The sequence below is a fragment of the Physeter macrocephalus genome, chromosome 6, assembly GCF_002837175.3.
Source record: "Physeter macrocephalus isolate SW-GA chromosome 6, ASM283717v5, whole genome shotgun sequence".
Classification (NCBI taxonomy): Eukaryota; Metazoa; Chordata; class Mammalia; order Artiodactyla; family Physeteridae; genus Physeter; species Physeter macrocephalus.
This window is the reverse complement of record NC_041219.1, coordinates 27,991,807-27,997,729: the sequence shown is the minus strand read 5'-3', so window position 1 is coordinate 27,997,729 and position 5,923 is coordinate 27,991,807.

The following is a 5,923-nucleotide window of genomic DNA, read 5'->3' as shown; positions in this document are numbered from 1 at the left end:
GTTGTGGCCTCTCCTGTTGCGGAGCACAGGCTCCGGACGCGCAGCCCCAGCAGCCACGGCTCACGGGCCCAGCCGCTCCGCGGCACGTGGGATCTTCCCGGACCGGGGCACGAACCCGTGTCCCCTGCATCGGCAGGCGGACTCTCAACCACTGCGCCACCAGGGAAGCCCGTGGGGCTATTTAAATGGCAGTGGTGGGGGGGCCCTCTGAAGAGGTGACATTTGAGCCAAGACCTTAGAGAAGGGATCACTCCTTCCTGCCCCACAGATATTTGCTGAGTGCCAACTAGATGCTGGGCACTGCTGTAGGCTCTAGGGATACTGCAGTGAACAGAAGATGCGCGTCCTGTTGAGGAGAGACCAATGAAAAAAACCTGGAGCACGGCGATGGTGGAAAGCACTCTGGTGCAAAATATAGCAGGGAAGGGGGAAGCGGCATGGACAAGGGTGTTGCGAGCCGAAACTGGGGAGATCAAGGAAGGTCTCGCTGAGAAGGTGACATCTGAGCGAAGTCCTGGGGAGGGAGTGAACCAGGGGGATGATTGGGACAAGAGTGTTGCAGGGAGAAGGGACAGTGAGGGCAAAGGCTCTGACGTGCTTGGTGAACGGTACCCAGACCCACGTGGCTGGAGCAGAGAGAACTGACCAGAGACAGTAGGGTCCGGTCAGAGTTAAGGACACTGGCTTTCACTCTGAGTGGGAATGGGAAGCGACCAGAGGGTCCTGAACAGACGGCCATTCTCTGACTTATGAAATGACAACAGTTAGAATCCTCAGGACGGCTGCCGTTTATTAGCGCTGCTATGCCAGTCACCACGGGTGCCAGCAGCGAACCCTTGCAGCAACGCTCCAAGGTGAGTGGTACTCTGGTTCCCACAGTACAGTTGAGCTACTCGAGGCAAAGCATAATCGAGGCACTTTCCCCCAAATCGCACAATTACTCCCCACAGGATTCGTTTTCTCTTAGCCCAGCTGGGCCCTTGACACAGCTCAGCGATCCTTGGGCCTGTTGGTTCTCATCTTTTCCACGTCTCGTTCTCCAAAGAGTCAAGGATGTCTCCACCTCACTCCTCTTTCTGCCTCGTGGGTCCCACTCTTATAAATGTATCTGCATCCTCGACCTCGGCATCTTCTTTCTTCGAGACCCTCCCCTGCCCGCTTCCCTGCACAGTCCGCGTCTGGCAGGCACGGGCCCAGTTGCAGCCACGTATGTGGGTTCTGGGTCGGGTTCACAGCACGGAAGGTGAGGGGAAGGGCTGCGAGCCCTCTAGGCCCTATCCTCTCCTTTTCTTCACAGCCACGTTTCTGAAGCACAGTACCCACTGCCTTGCTTCCCATGGGTCTGGCCTCCTCCCTCCTCACCCCACTGAAGTGGGCCTCACCGATCCTGGCCTTCAGCTGCTAGTAGCTGGGGCTCAGGGACGCATTCACACTTCCTCCATCTGGACTGCTCCAAGGTGGGGACACTGGGGACAGCCACCTTCTCGGACCCCTCCCCACAGAGCACCCAGTCAGCCTTTCTGATGGCCCTCTCTCATGATCCTAGACCCCTGCCCCCAACACCGGTACACTGTAAGGTCTGTTCTTGACCATCTTCTCATTCTGTGGGCATCAGCCCATGGTTCTTGTACTCATGGACATTCCAAATTGTATTTCCAGCCCCATCTTATCTCCTCCATTTTAGACTCTCCAGCTGTCTACCTGACTTTCCACCTGGATGTCCCACGGATGCCTGGACTCTTGTGACACCATCTGAGTCAACATAACCATCTCCACCTACCTTCTCATAATGTTTGCAGCCCATCCTCTGCCCTCCCTCTTTCTCGCCATCCCTTCTGATCCGTTTTCCAGCCCCGTAGATTCTACCCACCTCAAAGTCTGCCGCCCCCCGTTCTCATTCTCACCGCCAATGCACTGGCTGCTTCCGTCTGTCACTCTCCCCTAGATTATTACAATGGCCTGGTTACAAGTCTTCTTATCTCTTGCTCAGTGATTCTCAGAAAGATCACCTGGGATGCTTCTTGAAAGTGCAGATTCTCAGTCCCCAGCCCCAGAGAGTCTAGTTCAGCCTGGACTCATGGTAGGATTCCGGCGTCAGCATTTTTAATAAGCCCCCCCGTGTGATCGCAGTAAGGGTGTCCCCAACGACTCTGTAAGAAATGATGACATCACTTAGCCTCTTCTTGTTCTCATCCATTCTCCACATGATTAATTACTGCAACTATTACTACCCAACATTTCCTAAACACTCACCATATCTGAAGACTGTGTTGAATCCTCCATGTGCATTTGTCCCACTAAACAACTCTTTATTTTAACTACTATCATTAGCCCCATTTTACCTTCACGAAGACTGAGGCACAGGGAGCTAAGTTGACTAGCCCGAGGGCACAGTCTCCCTGTCACAAAGCCAGGTTCTTGATATTACATTTTACCATCTCCTTTGCTCCCCATGGTCCGGCTGTACCAAATGACTTCAGTTCTCCAAATACACCTTGCTGCTCTGAGCCTTTGTCTAGGCAGTCACTCTCTTTCAAATGACCATCCGTATTCGTTTTCTACGGCTGTGTAGCAAATTACCACAAAGTCAGCAGCTGGGCACAGCGTGGCTGGTTCTCTGTTCAGGTTCCCACAAAGCTCCAGTCAAGGTGTTAGCCGGGGCTGTGTTCTCACATGGAGCTCAGGGTTCTTTTCCAAGCTCACTGGTTGCTGGCAGAATTTAATTTCTCCTCTTTCCTTGCTGGCTGTCAGCCAGGGGTTGCTCTCAGCTCCTAAAGGCTGCCCAGTTTCCTTGCCACTGGCCCCCTTCATCTCTAAAGCTAGCAGAGGAGAATCTTGCCCATGATAAATCCTTTCCATGCTTCAGATCTCTTTTGCCAGGAAAAGCCTAATTGGTTTTCAAGGCTCACCTGATTAGGTCAGGTCCACCAAGGATAATTTCCAGATTTTAAGATCAGCTGATCTGGGACCTTAAGTGCATCTGCAAAATCTTTTACCACTGCACCTAAATTAGTATTTGATTGAATAACTGGGGGAATGTGGGGGGGGTGGCGCAGGGGGAGCTGAGAACTTTGGGTGCCATCTTAGAATTCTGCCTACCATACCACCTAATCTTCAAAATTTAGCTCAAGGATTTCTGCCTTCCTGAATGCCTCTAGGCTGTTAGGTCCACCTCTGATTCCCCCACAGCACCCAACACACTTAAAATTTGTCCACTGTTTTAACCTCTCCATTTCCCCCCAGCTGGGCTGTGAGTTTCTTGAGGGCAAGAACTAAGCCCTGGTCATCTTTGTATCCCCAGCATCTACAACAGCATCCAGCTCAATACATGTTGTATTTGCTGCCTGAGAGTGAGCCAGGGGCCCAAGCCAGGTCTCCAGGTAAGAAGAGCATTTTAATTAGAGTTGCCTAAGTTGCACGAAAAGCGCTGTTGGTGGGGGCCAGAAAACAGGAAACATCAATGGTACCCGGTGCTCCCAAGGCTTTTAGCGATCGGTGGGCAAGTGCCGCCTCGGAAATCCCGCGGAGAACCAGCCACTAGGTGTCACTCCCGATTCAGTAAAGAGAGCCCCGGATCTTGGAAAGCAGTTTAGGCTTTTCTAGTGAAGGGAGCCGGTTAGATGACCCCCACCCATTGTTTTCTTCTGGTTCACGCTCCAAAGCATCCCCTGTTCCTCAACTCCCTCCAACGACACAGTCTGGGTCTAAAAAACGGACAACAGAATCAAGAACTTCTAGGGTTAGGGCCACCCGACCATCTAATTCAGTCTCCAGATTTTGCAACCAGAGTGGAGGGCGGGGAACAGAGCCGGCTTCGGCGCCCACGTGGGTGCGAGCGCCCCTCCCAGCTTTGGCCCCGCCTCCCGGCCTAGAGGGTGTCCTGGCTGGTCCCGGGGCCTGCACCGCGGTGTGCTCCCAGGACCAGTTCCACGGGCTTGGGGCGCTCTTAGCCTCTTTTCCGGCGCGGAAAAGGCACCTGCTCCTGCGCTCCGGAACCCAGAAAGGGGAAGATGACGTGGTCACAAGAGGGTCCTGAGGGCCCGATAAGACCTGCCATTTCTGATCGTCTCAAGCAGTCTCCTTTTTCTTTGGACTTTAAAGATAAGAAGCGGGGGTAGCCCTCCGGCTTCCCGGGACCTGGGCCGTCAGTACCTGCAATTAACCGCAGTCAGTTCCCCTTGAGCCTGGAAAAGTTCGGGGCTGTAAGGGCGGGGGTCGGAAAACACTTGTGAAGAACACTCCCTGGGCGAGAGTTTGAGTCGTTTTTTTCTTCCCCTTCACTTTTCCCCCTGGAAGAAGTTAATATTTACTCTCGAGGTTCGGGACAGACTGAGGACGGACACACCGTCTGTGCGGACGCATTTTCCTTCACCCACGGCAGAGGGCGCACCCCCTCCGCGCCCTCTCCCCGCTGGGCAAACCCACTCCCCGCCCACCCGCCCCAGGCCCTGCCTGGTCCTGGCTGGACCTCCAACCCCAGGTGCCTGCAGCCCTAACCTGGGGATAATTTCAAAGTCACTTCCGTCAGACCTTGCGCATAGCCTTTGAATATCTTGTTTCCTTTGCTCCCAGCAGATTTACTGTTCATCTTGTGAACATTAAGTGAATATTAAAATTCCTTTGCACTTCCTACAGCGCTGGGTAATTGAGAGCTTACCTGACTGGATGGAAATGGAGCTAAGGAACCTGGCTCAGGATCCAGACTTCTGCTAGGGCTCATCCACACAGTGAAAAATCTTTTCTATCAATACAATACTTCCCTTTAAAATTTGCAAAGGAGTTTTCCCACGTAAACCTTGATGGATCCTGTTTGTTAAGCTCTTTCCTCTTTGCGTGAAAAGGTGGACTGATTCATCTATTTTTCAACAAGTATTTTATTGAGTGCCTTCTGTGCTCCAGATACCAGGGTGAAGAAGGCAGGCTTGGTTTCTGATTTTGGTGGAGCTAATGCTCTAGTAGGGGAGATATACTGAACAACTAATTGCGGGAAACATTAATTTGTTTTGAGAGATATGCTACAAAGGAGAAGCAGAGGCTGGGGAGAGGGCGCCAGCAGGGAACCAGCTGAAGTCCTCACCTGAATCTTAGACACAACTTTCCTCATTCACCCCGATGCTGTCTTCCCTGCCAACTGATACAAATCATGTCTCCCGCCCCTACCCCAGAAAAGATGAGTCAGTGCCTTCAAGGCTGCACATCCCCAGGTGAGGTAATAGAGTCAGACTCTTGGTGGACTCTCCTCTTTACTCCTTCACACTCCTGGGCTGAGTGCCACTAGGCAAGGCATTAACTATTCTGCATGATGAAATTTACATTACAAATTTCTCCTGAGGCCTGATGACTAACAAGTTCTGAAAACAACAATTCTGGGTACTGCCTCCTCCTTCTCCTCTTCAGTGTTTATTAAGCACCTACTAGGAATAGGGTTGGGTGTTCGGCCAAGGATGCAAAAAAGCACTGGAGACAAAAGGAATATGCTAAAGGCTGAGCAGTGGTACAGACTAATAGCTCCCGGGGTTAGAGACTCTATGAACAGCTAAAAATGAGAGCTTTATTAGTTAGGATCGGGTCCAGTCAATCAGGTAAAAGGATAAAAGAAGTTCAACATAACAGTGGCTTAAACCAGATAGAAAAAAGTTGATCTCTGCTGTGAAAGTCTGGAGCTAGGCACTCTTGGATTGATAGGGCAGCTCGGCTCCAAGAAGCCCTCAGGGACCCGGGGACTCCTTCTGTCTAATTTCCCTGCTATGCTTGACCTCCATTCCTAAGGTCATGGTCTTGTCAAGGTCCAGGATGGTTGCTCCAGTTCCAGCCATCACATCCAGCAGGAGGGGGATAAAGGATAAAGAAGAGGGGCAAAGGGTGGATGGTAGATAACTTGTAAAGAAGGTTCCCAGAATAAGACTCATCCACTTACAAGTTA